This window comes from Schistocerca nitens, chromosome 6, assembly GCF_023898315.1.
Source record: "Schistocerca nitens isolate TAMUIC-IGC-003100 chromosome 6, iqSchNite1.1, whole genome shotgun sequence".
Taxonomy (NCBI): Eukaryota; Metazoa; Arthropoda; class Insecta; order Orthoptera; family Acrididae; genus Schistocerca; species Schistocerca nitens.
Window position 1 is genome coordinate 336,759,769 of NC_064619.1, and position 19,088 is coordinate 336,778,856.

At 38.5% G+C, this 19,088-nt stretch overlaps 1 pseudogene; it reads left to right on the forward strand.

The window, feature by feature from the left end:
* The window catches only part of LOC126263353 (NADH-ubiquinone oxidoreductase chain 5-like), a 28,152-nt pseudogene extending 11,069 nt beyond the window's left edge, over positions 1 to 17,083 (forward strand).
* The last annotated feature ends 2,005 nt before the right edge of the window (positions 17,084 to 19,088 follow it).

Genomic DNA, 19,088 nt, shown 5'->3' on the forward strand with positions numbered 1-19,088 from the left:
CTTCGGGATTTCACGTTCTTCTGAACTTTGCATGCTTTTTGCGTTGCCTCTGCAGCAGTGTTCGGACCTGCTTTGTGTACCATGGGGGATCAGTTCCATTTCTTACCAATTTCTGAGGTATGAATCTCTCAATTGCTGTTGCTACTATATCTTTGAATTCGAGCCACATCTCGTCTACATTTGCATAGACAGTTCAGAAGGAATGGAGATTGTCTCTTAGGAAGGCTTCTAGTGACACTTTAACCGCTTTTTTAAATAAAATTATTTTGCGTTTGTTTCTGGTGGATTTGGAAGAAACGGTATTGAGCTTAGCTACAACGACCTTGTGATCACTAATCCCTGTATCAGTCATGATGCTCTCTATTAGCTCTGGATTGTTTGTGGCTAAGAGGTCAAGTGTGTTTTCGCAACCATTTACAATTCGCGTGGGTTCGTGGACTAACTGCTCGAAATAATTTTCGGAGAAAGCATTTAGGGCAATCTCGGAAGATGTTTTCTGCCTACCACCGGTTTTGAACAAGTATTTTTGCCAACATATTGAGGGAAGATTGAACTCCCCACCAACTATAACCGTATGATGGGGTATTTATTTGTTACGAGACTCAAGTGGTTGCTAGATGTCTTGTTCTAGTGGAGATATAATCGAAAAATCCTATGAAATCATTAAATAATATTATAATAAAGATTGGAATAAAGATGAATGTTGTTCCATTAAAGGATTTTGATCCTAATAAGGTTTTAAAATCATTGTTTAGAGTTCAATTTAATTTGTTTCAGATAATATTAATCCATGATGATGTAAGTCAAAATAGTGGTTGGAATAATAATAGTCCTAGAAATGTTCTAGTTCAATTTAACGATACGTTAAAGAGGTTAGTAGATGAGTGAAATGTTGAGAATAAATTTGTTATCATTTTCTGGTTAGGTTCTTTATTTCAATTGCTCTTTTTTCTGTTCTTTTATTATTATTTTTATTATTATTATTCATTTTATGGCCTTCATTGGACCACTGTAGTCAAAAATACAAAGTTCTAAACAAGTTGTTACACATGGATACAATTTGGTTCGACAATAACTTAATACATTTAGGTAATATAATTATTAGAGGCTATTCTTATATGAAAGGTGTTTTGCTCTTCTGTCTGCCCAATATTTCTTCATTCTTTCAGATATTTTCTTTCTTTCTTCATCTGAGACAACTCTTCCTGTACTCCTTTTATTGATTTTCATTTTTAGTCTGGTTTGCGGGTCTTGCTGCTCTTTTAATAAGATTAGGTTTAAAAGAAAAAAAGTTTATTTGTTTGAATAAAATTAAAGTGGCTGAAAATATAATGACTAGAGAGAATCATATGGGCAGTGATATCTGAGGGAGTTAGATTAATAATACCCCCTCAGAAGTAGGTGTTAGTTTATTATTATTTGGTTTACGTGACCCTTACCAACTTTCAATGTTTCAAGCTGTACTAATTATTTAGTTATTTTAGATTGACACACTAATGTTATATATTTAACTATCTCCTTAGATTGTCGTAGATAATCACTTGATGAATAAGTTTAAAAGTTCTGTCAATTACAGTTGGTATAAATCTATGATTTGCTCCACAAATTTCTGAGCATTGACTGAAGAACAGTCCAGGTCAATTTATTGTGAATGTTCCTTGGTTCAATTGCCCAGGTGTGGCATCAATTTAAACTCCTAATGCACATACTGCTCATGAATGTAAAACATCTGAAGCTCTTGTAAATACTTATAGTTCTGTATTTAGGGGTAAAATTGCTCGATTACCTACATCTAGTAGTCGAAACACGTCATTTTCTAGATCTTTCTTTGGGGTTATATAGGTGGAAATTCTACATCTATAAAGTCTAGATATTCACATCTTCAGCACCATTGCTGCCCAATTGTTTTCATTGTGATTATTGCATCTACTGAGTCATCAAGTAATATAGTAGGTGTAACGAGGGTAGTGCAATAAAAATTAGAGTAACGGTCGGCAATGCTGTTCAGATGGTTTCAATTAAATTTCCGTGAAGTGTATTTCTGTTTGTATAGGCAATAAATAGTATATAGCTTAAGGCATAACCTACAATTACTGTGATTAGTAATAACAACTAAGGAAGAATGACAATTGGTCAATTACGGGAAAACTCCATCTTGAAGTGATAAATTTGATCATCTTGCCATTATAAATTTTATAATAAAAGGTTAAACCTTTATTTGTAGAGTTTAAATCTACTGCACTAATTTGCCATATTAGATTCTAGAAATTAGTGGTAATTCTGAATAACTGTGTTCTGCAGGAAGGCTATTTTGTAATCATTCGGTTGATCTGCTTATATTAGCTCTGAATATAATTCCTCAATTTGTAACCATTCTTTCTCATATAATTACAATGAATATGATGATTCCTACAATAGGAATTGTTGACCCAATACTTGATACTAAGTATCATGATGTATATGCGTCTGGATAGTGTGAGTATATCATCATGGTATTCCTGCTAGACCTAAGAAGTGTTGAGGGAAAAAGGTTAAATTTACTCCAATAAATATAACTGTGAATTGGATTTTTGATTATGTATTGTTTATAGTTAGACCTGTAAATAACAGATATCATTAAATGACACCTCCTATAATTGCAAATACTGCTCCTACAGATAATGCATAATGGAAGTGTGCTACTACATAATAAGTTTGTTAATGCTAGGCCTGTTAACCCACCAATTCTAAATAGGAAAATAAATCCTAGAGCTCATAGTGACAGTGGGTTAAACTTGAACTTAGTTCCATAAAATGTAGGTTATCATCTGAACATCTTAATTCCTGTTGGAATAGCAATAATCATTGTCTATTAATCCAATTGATAATTTGGCATAAATTATACTTAATGTTCCAAATAATTCAATTTTCCCTCTTTCTTGATATACATTGAGTGAGATAATACCAAATCCTGGCAGAATTAAAATGTAAACCTCTAGATGCCCAAATTAAGAGAATAAGAATTGCTATAGAATTGGGTCTCCCCCTCCTGCAGGGTCAAACAATGATGTGTTTAAATTTTGGTCTGTTAATAATATTGCAATAGCACCTGCTAAAGGCTCTGGTAAGGTTATTGGTATATTTCAACAATTCTTGTTTCCATAGCAGATGCCACACATGGTCAGGCTGTACAAAAGAAACTTCCTGACATGGAGATGGTGACCGCTGTCAAAGTGATACTATTGGTGGTTGGTGCACTTGATACAAATAGACAAATTTATGGAGCCATCGGAGCTGGATGTCTACATCTAGGAAGGTGGCTCATTTAGTTGAGAATGACCAGATGACATGGATTCGGGGATAGATGTCAAAGTTATGGAGCAAGGAGAAAACATTGTCCCTGCCCTGAGTCCAGATCATGAAAATGTCATCATTGGATCTGAACCAATGAAGAGTTTTAGGTGTTGAATGGGTAGGAATTCTTCCAGATGGCCCATACATAACTTGGCATATGTTGCCATATGAGTACCCACAGCAGTACCACAGATTCCTTTATAGATTTTCCCATTAAAAATGAAATAATTGTGGATCAGGATGGGTTTGGCTTGGAAGATTGGGAAAAAGATGTTGGGTTTGGTATCGGGAGGATGTCAGGAAACATATTGTTCCATGGCCCCAAAGCCCTGGGCATAGGGGATGTTAGTGTATAACGATGTAGTGTACACAGTGACCAACAAGGAGATGGGGATAATGAGACAGGAACTGTGGAAAGGAAGGGAGGAGTGTCTTGAATGTAGGATGGGAGGCTCTGCAAAATGGTTTGAAGGTGTTGGTTAACCAACGCAGAGATAGCACTGTATCCAACCACAATGGAGAGGTCTGTATGGTTTGGTTTGTGGAGTTTGGGGCGTAGGTCAAAGGTAGGACTGTAGGGGGTTGCTGTTGTGAGGAGGGAGATGAATTCAGGTGTCATATTTTGGGATGCACCTAAAGCCTTGAGGAGCTGCTGGAGGTCCTGTTGGACTTTTGGAATGGGATCATGGTCATAAAGTTTGTGTGCAGATATGTCAGAAAATTGGTGGGGTCCTTCAGCTACATAATCACTATGATTCATTACCACTGCAGAGGAGGCTTTGTCTGTGGGAAGGACAATGAGATCTGGATCGGTTTTGAGATTAGATAGCTGTGGGTTCATTAGGAAGGATGTTGGACTCACTGGGGAGGGATTTAGGAAAGGAAGGTGAGGCCATGGGACTCAACTGCTGAGGGCATTAGTCCCTTAGAACTTAGAACTAGTTAAACCTAACTAACCTAAGGACATCACAAACATCCATGCCTGAGGCAGGATTCGAACCTGCGACCGTAGCGGTCTTGCGGTTCCAGACTGCAGCGCCTTTAACTGCACGGCTACTTCGGCCGGCTAACTGAGGAATTCCTGGAAGATAACTAAGGGATGACCGGGCAGTAGGGGAGGAGGATCACAGCTGGAGAAATGTTGGATCTGTTTTAAACAAGGTTCTATGTGGGATTTTAGTTGGCTGTTGTCAGTGGAAGAAGTGATGAAGAAATGTTTCTATTGTAGAAAACGGGTAAAAGAAAGAAGGTTCTTTACAAATCCAGCATGGTTGCATTTAGGTTTTGTGCTAGAGGTGAGTCCTTTGAAGTACTGAGATTTCTGCAGGGATCAGAATTTTGGCAGAAAGGTTTACAACAGCGTTACAGGTTGGGTGTTTAGGAATAACGTGTTTTGTGGAGGCTAGAGGAAGTTTTTGGGAGACATGAAAACTGGAGCATATCAGCAAGGCACGGTCGAAGAGCTATAAGGGACTGATGGACATAGGACATTGGATAAGAATGGTATGTTATTGCTTGGCTATAGGTAATCCCAAGTTGGCATAGGGCAGGAGTAGCTGGGACAACTTCCCCAGATGATGCTGGGAATGCTGTTTTAACTGTTGAAGGGCAAAAGACTCTATTGCAGTAATAGAAGTAAAGAAGTTGTGATCTAAAAGGATTTTGTAAAAAGAGTAGAGGCTATCAAATATAGTTTGAGCTTCAGTTGTATGAGTTTGAAGGATCATTCTGGTAAGGGTGAGGGATTGATGGAACTGGTAAATGTCAAGGTTCTTGCAGTGGAATGAGTGCACACCCTGAGATGCCAGTTTCATTGATAGCCCATTTGGTGGGATACGATGTGCCAGACAGCTTCAGAAAGTGGAAAATAAGAAGAAGAAAACTTACCCTCAAACTGTTATAATAGGAATAAATGGTACATACTGTATATAGAGCTATGTGGAGTTATAAGTAAGCTGAGAAATGTTTTAAAGAAGTGGGAGGTAGTAGTAGTGTTCATGAATATATATGCCTGATCACACATTGACATGCATGACACTAAAACAACAAACACAGGTGATGGTACAATGTAGTCATAAATGAACAAGTACAATTGGCTAACAGTCAAGTAGAGCTGCAAGAGTTGGTAGTTCAGAAAAGGTCTTAAAAAAGCACTGGAATAAAATGCCTTTGTGGACAACTGTGTTTTCTGCAGGAAATCTGCATTGTACTTGTACAACATTTTGATCGCATAACTCGCAATCTTCATCAAGTGCTCCCTGAGGCTGAATCCAGTGTGGAACTGGTCCATTATTTATGCCTGTGTATGGCTAGGTGCTCCGTCATCGGTCCACACCATGCCAGAAGTTCTGTTCGAGATACGCACCAGTCAGTCAGTAGCAGCAACCATATTATTTCCTAGCCATAGCTGTGCGTTTACTTTTTGACTGCTATCGGATAATAATTTTGTCATCTGACATTCTGTTCCATGTCAAAATTGTACTGTGCATTCAATCTTCTGATTGCCATTATTTAAGCTTTCCTGTCTGTGCTGTTCTATTACCATCATTTCAAGTGCTCTGTCCGAGATACATGCCTGATAGGGTGGCTGTCACCTAATTTTCTGGCTGCTGGCATTCAAATTGCCATTTGTTCTCGAAATGACTGTCCTCAGGTATTTGATTTGCCTTCTGAAGTACCACTGCCCCTGTGCCCTATGTTGGTTGTGTTAGGTTATTTGCTCAGTCACCATTTCCAAAGTTATTGCCCCAGAGTTTGGATGTTGCCTCCATTGCATCTTTAGGAGACTGAGTGCTAAGCTGATATCCTGTGTCACAGCTGATAAGATTGTATGTGACCAGTATTTCAGTGGTCTTTAATAATGCTATCCTAGTACCTGGGTTTCTTTGTCAGAATCTTGACACCATCATAATTTATCGAATGATTGAATTCCGAACAATGTTCTCATTTGGAAGCCTGAGTCTGGCATGCCGTTGGTGCACCTTACACTTGATGTCAACAGCCCTGGTGGACTGGCCAATAAATGACATACCACACTGACATGGTAATGGTATGTGGGAAATGCCCAGTTTCTGTAGGCCTAGACGACCCTTTACATTCCCAAACAGAATCTTAACCTCAGTTGGTGGGCAGAAAACCCTCTTGAAATTATATTTGATAAGGAATTCTGCTGATTTTGGCAGGTATTGGTCCGGCATATGGTAAAAAACAACTTGGTGGAGAAGCAGGGTGCGGTGTCTTCTGACTATCTCTGGGAGAAAATCTATTTCTGTAAAACACAGACTGCAGATGTTCTGTCTCTGTTGTCAAGTTATCTAGATCCAAAAGAATTCGTGTCTGTTGAACCAGAGTTTTGAGTACACCATTCTTCTGCACTGGATGGTGGCACCTACTGGCCTCGCTGGTACAGATCAATGAGAGCTGGTTTTTGATAAATATTATGATTAAAAGTGCCATCTGCCTTATTCTGGACAATAACATCTAAGAATGGTAGTCGTTCATTTTTCTCCATTTCCATTGTGAATTTTATGTTAATGTGGTGCGAGTTCAGATGTTCCAGGAAAACGAGGAGCTTTTCCCTGCCTTGGGGCAAAATAACAAAGGTATCATCCACGTATCTGAAGAAACACTTATCTTGATCGGGGGCTGATGTAAGTACATCTTCAAATCTCTTCATAAAGAGGATTGGCATCATTGGCAGGACCAGACTGCCCACTGCCACCTCTTCTGTTTGCTCATAGAATTTACCCCCATGTAGGAAGTAATGTTGAACTTAAAATGTGCCCAAACAAGTCCAGGACAGCACTGTCAAACTTTTCTCCAATCAGCTCTAATGATTCATTCAGTGGTGCCCAAATGAACAAGGAAACGGTGTAAAAGCTAACCACAATTGGGAATGTGTTGTGCACATTTGCCCACATTTGGTGAGAGCATCTTCTTCAGGTGCCGAGCAGTGGGGTAGTTGGCCACAACAATGTTGCTAACAACTGGACATAGAGGAATCATTTCTTTGTGCACCTTGGGCACTATAAAGCCTAGGTGGTACTGGAGCTTTTAGCCTCAACTGCTTCACAACTTTTTGGTATGCCGTTTCACTTAGAAGGGCCCTTGTCTTCCTGTCCACCTTATTTGTGGGGTTCCTTTCTATTGGTCTTTATGCTGGGTCATACAAAAGTTGCCAAACTTTGCCATAGTAGCCTAGTTTCTGTAGGATGACAGTAGCATTCCTCTTATCTGCTAGCAACACCTCAGTGCTGTCATCTTCTTGGAGTTGCTTGTGAGCCAACCTCTCATCACCTGTGATTAGGCAGCTTTGTCTTGATGTGCGCCATACATGTCTCTTGTCGGACTTCTTCGGCTTCACTTGTAGGTAGTTCGAGCCGCTTCCTCAACCGTACTGATGAAAGCCGCAACTGGGACATTTCTGGGGGTCACTTTAAAGTTGAAGCCCTTGCCAAGTTCCTCCAATGTGGTCTTGTTAAGTTGCTTCTAAACAACCATATGAATATTCCCACCTTGTTGTTGAGACAATTAAACTTGGCTAGTCGACAGGATATTAGTTTCTTCTTGATGCATCCTGCTAGAGAGCATGAAATGTCATCTACTCAGTTCCAGTCTTGGCTGGTTAAAGCAGTGGCAATAGACAGGTTAGAAATAGTAGCTCCCTGAGCATGACGTCTATATATTGGTGCATATCCCATATTCTCCCCCTTACTACTGCTCAGCTTGCCCAGTGTTAAATCCTGTTTGCTGCTGTGGAATTTATGTGATGTTTCACCCAAGTGAATACTGGAATAACTCCAGCCCTTTCCTTTGTCACAGATTATCCAGCTTTCTGATATTCAATTTTCCAAGATGATGATGCCTCGCTGAGAAAGCCTGAAGACCTAAGTCAGAAGACCGGGAGGACATGTATCTGAATATCACAAAGCTGGATAAGAGAACCAAATCAGCAATTTAAAAAATAATGGAAATTCCTGGATGGAAAAATATGTAATATAAGGGAAGGCCAATAACTTACCTATAGATGGCTGGTGTGTGTAGCACACTTCCATTTGTCGTGAATCTCTCATTCAGCACAAAGTCCCACCAAGCCACTGGGAAAAAGTGCAGGTAACTCCTTGTATAAGAAGTGTAAAAGAATGGACCCACAAAATTACAGATCAATATCCTTAACATCGGTTTGCTCAAGAATCCTTGAACATACTCTCAGTTTGAATATAATAATTTCCTTGAGAGGGAAAAACTTCTGTTTACAAATCACCACAGTTGTAGAAAGCATTGATCATGTATACAGTCACACCAATTAAATATCTAAACATAGCATTGCAAAGTAGTACGAAACAGAACTTGGGTATAGGTACAATAGTATTAATACACAGAATTTTAAGAAAATGAGAGTCATCAGTTAAGTTCACTGCACACAGAACACTGCTCAAAGTGTCTGGGACCCCCAATGGGAAGGACTGAAGGAAGACATCAAAGCAATTCAGAGATGGGCTGCAAGACTTGTTACCAACAGGTTCGATCAGCACACAAATACTATGTGGATGCTTCATGAATTCAAGTGGGAATCCCCAGAGGGAAGAAGACATTCTTTTTGCGAAATACTATTGAGAAAATGTAGAGAACTGGCATTTGAAGTAGACTGCTGAATGATTCTAAATTAGAAATTAGAGTTCATATGGCAGCAGGTAGACAGTCATTTTTCTATTGCTCTATTTGCGAGTGGAACTGGAAAGGAAATAACTAGAAGTGGTACGAGGTACACACCCCCATGCACAACACGGTAGCTTAGGGAGTAATGGTATAGATGTACTTTATACCAGCTTTTGAGCTCTTGCTCTTTTTCTAATAAGAGTTCACACATTCACAAACACACCCAAACGTGCATGCCCACAGTAGTGATGAGACTGATTAGTGAATATTGATTACTGAATGCAGCTGCCTGGGTAGAAGGAGCTGGGGAGGTGATAGGGAAGGACTCACAAGGAAAGAAGGGGGTAGGAGAGTAATGTGAGGCAGATCTTTTGCTAGATGACTGGTTTAACAACAAAATTTGTAAAATGCTCAGGAATCAGAGGCTGATGCATTCTTGGTTCAAAAGAGAACATGTACATTTTGATAGGCAAAATATAATAGAAATTCATGAGTGAACCTTACAACTACCACTGCAATACCTTATCAAAAGATCTTGCTGAGAACACAATAAAATTCTGGCCCTATGTGAAATTGCTATGTGGGTCTAAGGCTTCTGTCCGGTAACTCACTGACCAGTCTGGTATGGCAGTAAAAGATGGCAAAGGTAAAGCAGAAGTTTCAAATTTCACATTTAAGAAATTGTTCATCCAGGAGAATTGTACAATCATACCATCATTTGACCATCGTACAGACCCCTTTATGGAGAACATAATAAGACTTTCTTATGTAGAGAAACACCTGAAAGAGTTGAAAGTGAATAAGTCAACAGGTCCAGATGGAATCCCAATTTGGTTTTATAAAAAGAGCTCTACAGCATTGCCCCTTACTTAACTTGCATTTATCATGAAACGCTTACCCAGTGCAAACTCCCAAGTGACTGGGAAAAAAACACAGAAGATCCTTGTATATAAGAAGGGTAAAAAATTGGACCTGCGAAATTACAGACTGATATCCTTGACATTGGTTGCTGCAGAACCCATGAACATACTCTACGTTCAAATACAATAAATTTCCTTGAGAGGGCTTCTGTCCACAAATCAGTACAGTTTTAGAAACCATTGATCATGCAAAACTCAACTTGCCTTTTCTCACATGATATGGTGTGAACTATGGGTGAAGGGCAACAGACAGATTCCATATTGCTAGATTTCTGTAAAGCATTTGAGACAGCACCACACTGCCCACTATTAATGAATATACAAGCATATGGAATTGGTTCCCAGATATGTGGGTGGTCGAAGACTTTGTTAGTACTACAACCCAGTATGTTGTCCGTGACAGTGAGAGTTCATCACAGACAAGGGTTAATTGCTATCACCAGGTGTGCCCCAAGGGAAGTGTGATAGGTCTGCTGTAATTTTTTAAATACATGAATGACCTGATGGTCAGGGTAAGCAGCAGTCTGTGGCTGTTTGCTGATGACGCTGTGGTGTATGGGAAGGTTCCCTGCTGAGTGATTGTAGGAGGATACAAAATTTCTGGTTGGTGTGATGGATGGCAGCTAGCTCTAAATGTAGAAAAGTGTAAATTAATGAGGATGAGCAGGAGAAACTGACTCATAATGTTTGAATAAAGTGTTAGTAGTGTGCTGCTTGACACACTCATGTCTAGGCATAATGTTGCAAAACAATGTGAAATGGAATGAGTGGGACAGATTATAGTAGGGAAGGTGAATGGTCAACTTCGATTTTTTGGCAGAATTTTTGGGAAAATGTGGTTCATCTATAAAGGAGACCATATACAGGAGCCTAGATTGATCAATTATTGAGGGTTTGGGATTTGCATCAGGTCAGATTAAAGGAAGACATGAATGCAATTCATAGGTGGGCTGCTAGGTTTGGTACCGACAGGTTTGAACAACAAGCAAGTAATGTGGAGATTCTTCGGGAACTCGAAAGGGGATTCGCTGAAGGGAAGACGACATTATTTTTGAGGAGTGCTATTGAGAAAGTTTAGAGAATGAGCATTTGAGGCTGCCTGCAGACTGATTCTATTGCTGCCAATGAAAATTTAGCATAAGGACCACAAAAATAAGATTAGAGCTCATACAGAGGTATACAGATAGATCCAGAAATCAGGAAAGATGCACATACATATAGGCTTATTCAGTGATGTCTGTCTGTTGTATAATTATGGTACATCTTTTATGCCTGACTATATAGTACAATTTATAGTAAAAGCAAATACCAGAGAGATTAATTGGGAGAATATTGTGTTCATTTAATGCACACCAGAAAGAGGTGGCGTAAAGCATTATCATCCATCTGATACTTGTGTATTGCTTATCAGGCTGGGGGCCTTAACCCTTGCAATACCAATGGGGAGGGTGAAGAAGTATCTCCTTTCACTAACAGTAGTGTGTCATCTACATATCTCCTATAAAATTCTATTTTCTTTAGGCAAGGTTCTTGGCTGTCAAATAATTTTTATTCTAAGTGATTTATGTATATGTCAGCTATGGTACTGGATATACATGATCCCATTGCTAAGCCATTTATAAGCAACCAGATGGCCTAGCAATAGGATCATGTATATCCGGTACCATAGCTGACATATACATAAATCACTTAGAACAAAAATTATTTGACAGCCAAGAACCTTGCCTAAAGAAAATAGAATTTTATAGGAGATATGTAGATGACACACTACTGTTAGTGAAAGGAGATACCAAAGACATCACAGACATTCTTAATCATTTCAATAATCTAAATGAGAAAATCAAATTTACAGTGGAACATGAGCAAAATAAAAATATCAACTTTCTGGATCTAAATATTACAAGACACAACAACACATGCACATTCAAAATTTATAGGAAAAACACAATGACTGACACCACAATCCCTGCAACCTCATGTCACCCAAATATCCATAAACAGGCAGCATACATGTCAATGCTGCATAGGGCAACAAAAATACCAATGAACCAGGAAAATATGCAACAAGAAATAAACACAGTGAAGAAGATTGCAGTTGCCAATGGTTACAATGCTTCCATGGTTGACACAATCTTAGACAAAGTGAAGAGAAACCCAGGTACAAACTGCACCACAGAAGCAAAAGAGAAAAACAAATATATATCTAGCATTCCATACATAGGCAATGTATCACAGAAGATTGCAAATATTTTCAAAAATCACAGAGTAAAAATTGGGTTTTCTACATCCAATAAACTACACCAAAAACTAATACATAATATAAAGTGTAATCATGATCCATATTCAGACTCTGGAATATACAAGGTAACATGCCAGGAATGCTCCAAGTTCTACATAGGACAAACAGGCCGAAATATTAACACCAGGTACACAGAGCACATTAGAGCATACACACACAACAAACACACTACATCAGCAATAGCAACACACATACATAATACAGGACACCCATTTGAAAAATAGAGCAAAATGTCAAAGTACTCCACCGACTAAATAAAGGACATAAAATGGATTTGCTTGAAGAACTGGAGATATATTCACATTACAGAAAATATGAAGATAAAATATTAAATGAAAAACTTGAAAATGAATCAGTGAATTTCTTCAGATGTTTCGATAATATACTTAAATAAAAATAGTAAAACATATAAATAAGCACAATTGTAAAATCAATATAAGTAATTCATGAGCCAAACTGTTAAGATAAATAACCTCTGTACAAAAGCATATCATAATCTGTGGAAGACCTATAATGTTATCTCTGTGAACTACCTGTAAGAAGATCTTTGTAACTGTTTTGTTTATATAAGATATTTTCGATGTGTAAAGAGTACAAGTTGTGTGTGATGTTAAGTGTGTGTGAGACTCTACACAAATGGACCATTACAAAACTGTAAGTACAAATTGTTCTCACACTTTAGCCACTAACCTCACAGAAAGAATTGATACCCAACTAAAAATCGCGTTTCTTATGTATTACAGTAAAAGTCAAGAAAATGAAGCAGACTCACACACACTGACAACATCAAAAGAAATGGCTTAACACACATCAAAAAACGCACTTGAAAATGGGAATTATTTCTCAAAACGCGTCGTGCGAATAGTAAAATAAAGAAAAATCGTGACTGGTAGCAGAAGATTTATTTATTTATAAACAAACCTATTGTATCTACAGTCGCAGGCTTTCAGAAACCATTTATAATGGAAGGGTATCTGTTGAGAGGCCAGACAAACGTGTGGTTCCTGAAGAGAGGCAACAGCCTTTTCAGTAGTTGAAGGGGCGTTCTACGGATCAGAGCGTGGAATGTCAGATCCCTTAATCCGGCAGGTAGGTTAGAAAATTTAAAAAGGGAAATGGATAGGGCAATGTTAGATATAGTGGGAATTAGTGAAGTTCGGTGGCAGGAGGAACAAGACTTCTGGTCAGGTGAATACAGGGTTATAAATACAAAATCAAATAGAGGAAATGCAGGAGTAGGTTTAATAATGAATAAAAAAATAGGAGTGCAGGTAAGCTACTACAAACAGCATAATGAATGCATTATTTCGGCCAAGATAGACACGAAGCCCATGCCTACTACAGTAGTACAAGTTTATATCCCAACTAACATCTCTAGATGACGAACAGATTGAGGAAATGATGGTGACATAAAAGAAATTATTCAAATAGTGAAGGGAGACTAAAATTTAATAGTCATGGGTGACTGGAATTTGACAGTAGGAAAAGGAAGAGAAGGATATATAGTAGGTGAATATGGATTGGGAGTAAGAAATGAAAGAGGAAACCACCTGGTAGAATTTTGCACAGAGAATAACTTAACCATAGCTAACACTTGGTTCAAGAGACATAAAAGAAGGTTGTACACATGGAAGAAGCCTGGAGATACTGGAAGGTGCCAGATATATTATATAATGGTAAGACAGAGATTTAGGAACCAGGTTTTAAATTGTGAGACATTTCCAGGGGCAGATGTGGACTCTGACCACAATCTATTGGTTATGAACTGTAGATTAAAACTGAAGAAACTGCAAAAAGGTGGGAATTTAAAAAGATGGGACCTGGATAAACTGACTAAACCAGAGGTTGTATAGTGTTTCAGGGAGAGCATAAGTGAATGATTGACAGAAATGGGGGAAAGAAATACAGCAGAAGAAGAATGAGGGATGAAGGAGTGAAGGCAGAAGAGGATCAAGTAGGAAAAAAGACGAGGGCTAGTAAAAATCCTTGGGTAACAGAAGAAATATTGAACTTAATTGATGAATGGATAAAATATAAAAATGCAATAAATGAAGCAGGCAAAAAGGAATACAAACGTCTCAAAAATGAGATCGACAGGAAGTGCAAAATGGCTAAGCTGGGATGGCTAGAGGACAAATGTAAGGATGTGGAGGTTTATCTCACTAGGAGTAAGATAGGTACTGCCTACAGGAAAATTAAAGATACCTTTGGAGAAAAGAGAACCACTTGTATGAATATCAAGAGCTCAGATGGAAACCCAGTTCTAAGCAAAGAGGGGAAAGCAGAAAGGTGGAAGGAGTATATAGAGGGTCTATACAAGGGCGATGTACTTGAGGACAATATTATGGAAATGGAAGAGGATGTATATGATGATGAAATGGGAGTTACGATACTGCGTGAGGAGTTTGACAGAGCACTGAAAGACCTAAGTCGAAACAAGGCCCGGGAGTAAACAACATTCCATTAGAACTACTGACAGCCTTGGGAGAGCCAGTCCTGAAAAAACTCTACCATGTGGTGAGCAAAATGTATGAGACTGGTAAAATACCCTCAGACTTCAAGAAGAATATAATAATTCCAATCCCAAAGAATGCAGGTGTTGACAGATGTGAAAATTACCAAACTATCAGTTTAATATGTCACTGCTGCAAAATACTAACACAAATTCTTTACAGATGAATGGAACAACTGGTAGAAGCCGGCCTTGCGGAAGATCAGTTTGGATTCTGTAAAAATATTGGAACACGTGAGGGAATACTGACCCTACAATTTATCTTAGAAGATAGATTAAGGAAAGGCAAACCTACATTTCTAGCATTTGTAGACTTAGAGAACGCTTTTGACAATGGTGACTGGAATACTCCCATTCAAATTCTGAAGGTGGAAGGGGTAAAATACAGGGAGTGAAAGGCTATTTACGACTTGTACAGAAACCAGACAGCAGTTACAAGAGTCAAGGGTCACGAAAGGGAAGCAATGGTTGAGAAGGGAGTAAGACAGTGTTGTAGCCTATCCCCAGTGTTCAAATGGCTCTGAGCACTATGGGATATCCCCAGTGTTGTTCAATCTGTAGTAGTATAGGAGTTTTGCTATTTGGGGAGCAAAATAACTGATGATGGTCGAAGTAGAGATATAAAATGTAGACCGGCAATGGCAAGGAAAGCATTTCTGAAGTAAAGAAAATTGTTAACATCGAGTATATATTTAAGTGTTAGGAAGTTGTTTCCGAAAGTGTTTGTATGGAGTGTAGCCGTGTGTGGAAGTGAAACATGGATGATAAATAGTTTGGACAAGAAGAGAATAGAAGCTTTCGAAATTTGGTGCTACAGAAGAATGCTGAAGATTAGATGGGTAGATCACATAACTAATGAGGAGGTAATGACTAGAATTGGGGAGAAGAGAAATTTGTGGCACAACTTGACTAGAAGAAGGGATCGGTTGGTATAACATGTTCTGAGGCATCAAGGGATCACCAATGTAGTATTGGAGGGCAGTGTGGAGGGTAAAAATTGTAGAGGGGGACCAAGAGATGAATATACTAAGCAGATTCAGAAGGATGTAGGTTGCAGTAGGTACTGGGAGATGATGAAGCTTGCACAGGATAGAGTAGTATGGAGAGCTGCATCAAATCAGTCTCTGGACTGAAGACCACAACAACAACAACAACAACAACAACAACAACAACAACAACTTCAAAATTTACAAAAAAAATTGTTTTTAATGATTTCTTGTACCAGACTGCACAATTGTTTTGAACTTTTCAGTAAAAAGTAACCCAAAAATTTAAGCGAATGTGACTTTTTGCAACAAATGTCATATGCACATTTTCAAGTTGAGGTCTCTCCTTACACATTTATAGATATTTAAAAGGCATGTTGTGAAAAACTCAATGGCAATTAACAAAATCTATATTTTTTTTAAAAAAAAATTGTTGTTGTAGTCACATAGCACCCCTCAGAGGGGTAAACATTACAGAAAATGTGCTGGTTTAGGTAAGATTGTGCTTAAAGTTATTTTCAGGTTCTGAACCCTACTTATACACCAATAACTCTTTTAAAACTGAAGTTCATAAAAGTTAACAGTTAATGATTTTTTTGGCATAAAGTAACCCCCCCCCCCCATAGTCCATGTTGATATTGCTACGCTTAAAGGTCAGGATTTATAAAGAATGTTGAGAGGATTCAAAAATGAGAAGTGGGTTTTGTTGTGAGTTTGTTTAGGAAGTGTGAAAGTGGTACAAAGATGCTAATCAGTCTCCAGTGACAGATATTTCAAAAGACCAGTGTATATTGGAGAATGTGTACTGTTGAAATCTGTTATGCAGTTTCCTGGAAAATTCAGAACACATTACTTCCTTTTACAAACACCTTGTATAATGAGCACTGTGGGTAAATGAGAGAAATTGGAACACACGCAGAGCCTTAATGAGAGTCATTCTACCCTGCCAACAGTGGTTCTTCCAGCACATTGTTAATGAATGGGAGACAGCAGAGTGGAGAAGACAAGGGAACTTGAAGTATCTTTCACCACACATCATAAGATGGCTTGCAGAGTATAGGTGTAGGTGTAAATTTCTGAAATGAACCATAAGATCAAATGCAGTAAGCAATTAACCTTGCAAGAAGTATATTATCTGCTGTATTAAGACATGACACAGTACATGTGTAACATGATCTATAGAGAGGTAATCCATTTTCAAATACATTCACTAGTGTCTCTCTTCTGCACTGATGTGAAAGTTGAAACACTTCAACCACACATTGTTACATTTCTCAAATTTGGGGAACTTCATATTTGTATTACACAGGCAGTTGAGAATAAGCCAGACACAAAGGTATGGCAAGGATTATCAGAGAATGAAGTAGTACGGTGATCAGGAGAGAAGACATGTTGGGGGAACTGAAACAGACATCAACAGTGAATGTAACAGTTGCTGAATTTCTTGAAAACTACAGCATGAATTTTGTTCTTGGTGAATGGGAAACTCTCCCCCCCCCCCCCAATACCTTTTCATAGGTGTTCAATATGCCCCCCCTGAGATGCATGGCATATGTCAATGCGGTATTCAAATTGTTCCCACACTGCAGTGAGCATGTCTTGAGTTACAGCTTCTACAGCTGCTTTTATGCGATGTCTCAGTCCATTCACTGTTTCTGGTAACAGAGGCATATAAACAGAGTCTTTTATAAACCCCACAAGAAATAATCACACGTAGCCAGACCCGGTCACCTTGGAGGCCAGTACTTTAAGGCTGAAACATTTGGTCCAGTGTGATTCGGTCCATCATTCAGTAATCCTTGGATTTAAAAATTCCCACACTTCCAGATGCCAGTGTGGCCCCCCTATTGGTAAATGAATTCGTTCAAATCAGTCTCAAACTGTGGGAAAAGAAATTTCTCAAGCAAATCAAGATATGTGCTTCCTGTAACAATGTTTTTGGCAATGAACAATGGGCATAACACCCTTTCCCCATGAAACTGCATAAACACATTAAATTTTGGAGAGTCCCTCTCATGTTGTACAACTTCATGTGGTTGTTCAATACTCCATATTCTCACATTATGGCAGTTCACCTTTCCATTTAAATGGAATGTTGCCTCATCACTAAACAATAAGCATGGAAGAAAACTGTCATCCTCCATCTTGGCAAGAAGAAATTACAGAACTCCACATGTTGTTTGTCACCTTCATGAAGAGCTTGCAATAGCTGAATTTTGTATGGTTTCATGTATAAACATCAATAAAACACATGCCAGATGGACACTGGGGCCATGTTGAGTTGTCAAACTGCACGATGAACGGATTTCTGTGGACTCCTTGTGAAACTTGGGCGGATGCGTTCGACATCTGTGTCAGATGCTCAGGGATGGCCTGGCGATTTGCCTTTACACAAACAACCAGTTTCTCGGAATTGTTCATACCATCGTCTAATGTTCTGTGCTGTAGGAGGATCCATACCATACCTAGTATGAAAGTCACTCTGAACAATTATTACTGACCCGCACTGCGAAAAATGTAGAACATAAAATGCTTTCTGTTGTCCTGACACTATTTTTACTAGAACTGAAGTGGGCCCACACTGCTGCTACCTAGTGGGAACCATGTAAAACTCAAAGAGTTTGCTCTTTCCAACAGCATATTTTTTTACACACATATCTCAAATAACATAATAGTTATGATTTTTTTTTTAATTCGATGATTCTTTTTGATACACCCTGTATACTGGAAAACATATTTATGTATTTCAACTCTTCTTACAAAGCAAACATGTTACTGTTGCACAAATTGCATTAAAAATGATGTGTGTTAATAAAGCACTTTTATCACAGCTGAGCTATTTTAACATCCCACTGCCATTAAAGTCATTATTAATGTAATATTATCTAAATTGGATGTAGGACGACCAAGGGATTTGCTGTAGTCCTGAGATGGAATTATCCCTGTATTTACATAATAATGATTAAGGAAACAACAGAAAACAAAAATCTTTATTGTTTGGTCATAAGCTGAACAAATCATAGTATGACTACACTGTTATAAATCACAATTGGCCAAATGCTTCAGTAATGGGGTGGGATACAAGTAGTAACAATGCAGTGAAGCTGCTTTTTCAGTTGTGCGAGTACATGTGAATTATACCTGGGCATATTGTCAGCCCACATTGAGTCAAACATGTATTGTATGACAGTAGCTATGTCCACACAGAACATCAACTGATGTTTCTTACTTAGCTGAGAAATACTAATTCTGTGTAGAGGAAGTATTCATCAGTCAACATGTGTGCTTCTATCTTGCTTCTGTGTTACGGTCGGTCACAATGTTCAACTTCTTCCTGTGCCTATTAAACCCTGAATTTTTTCCTCCACACAGTAGGCACT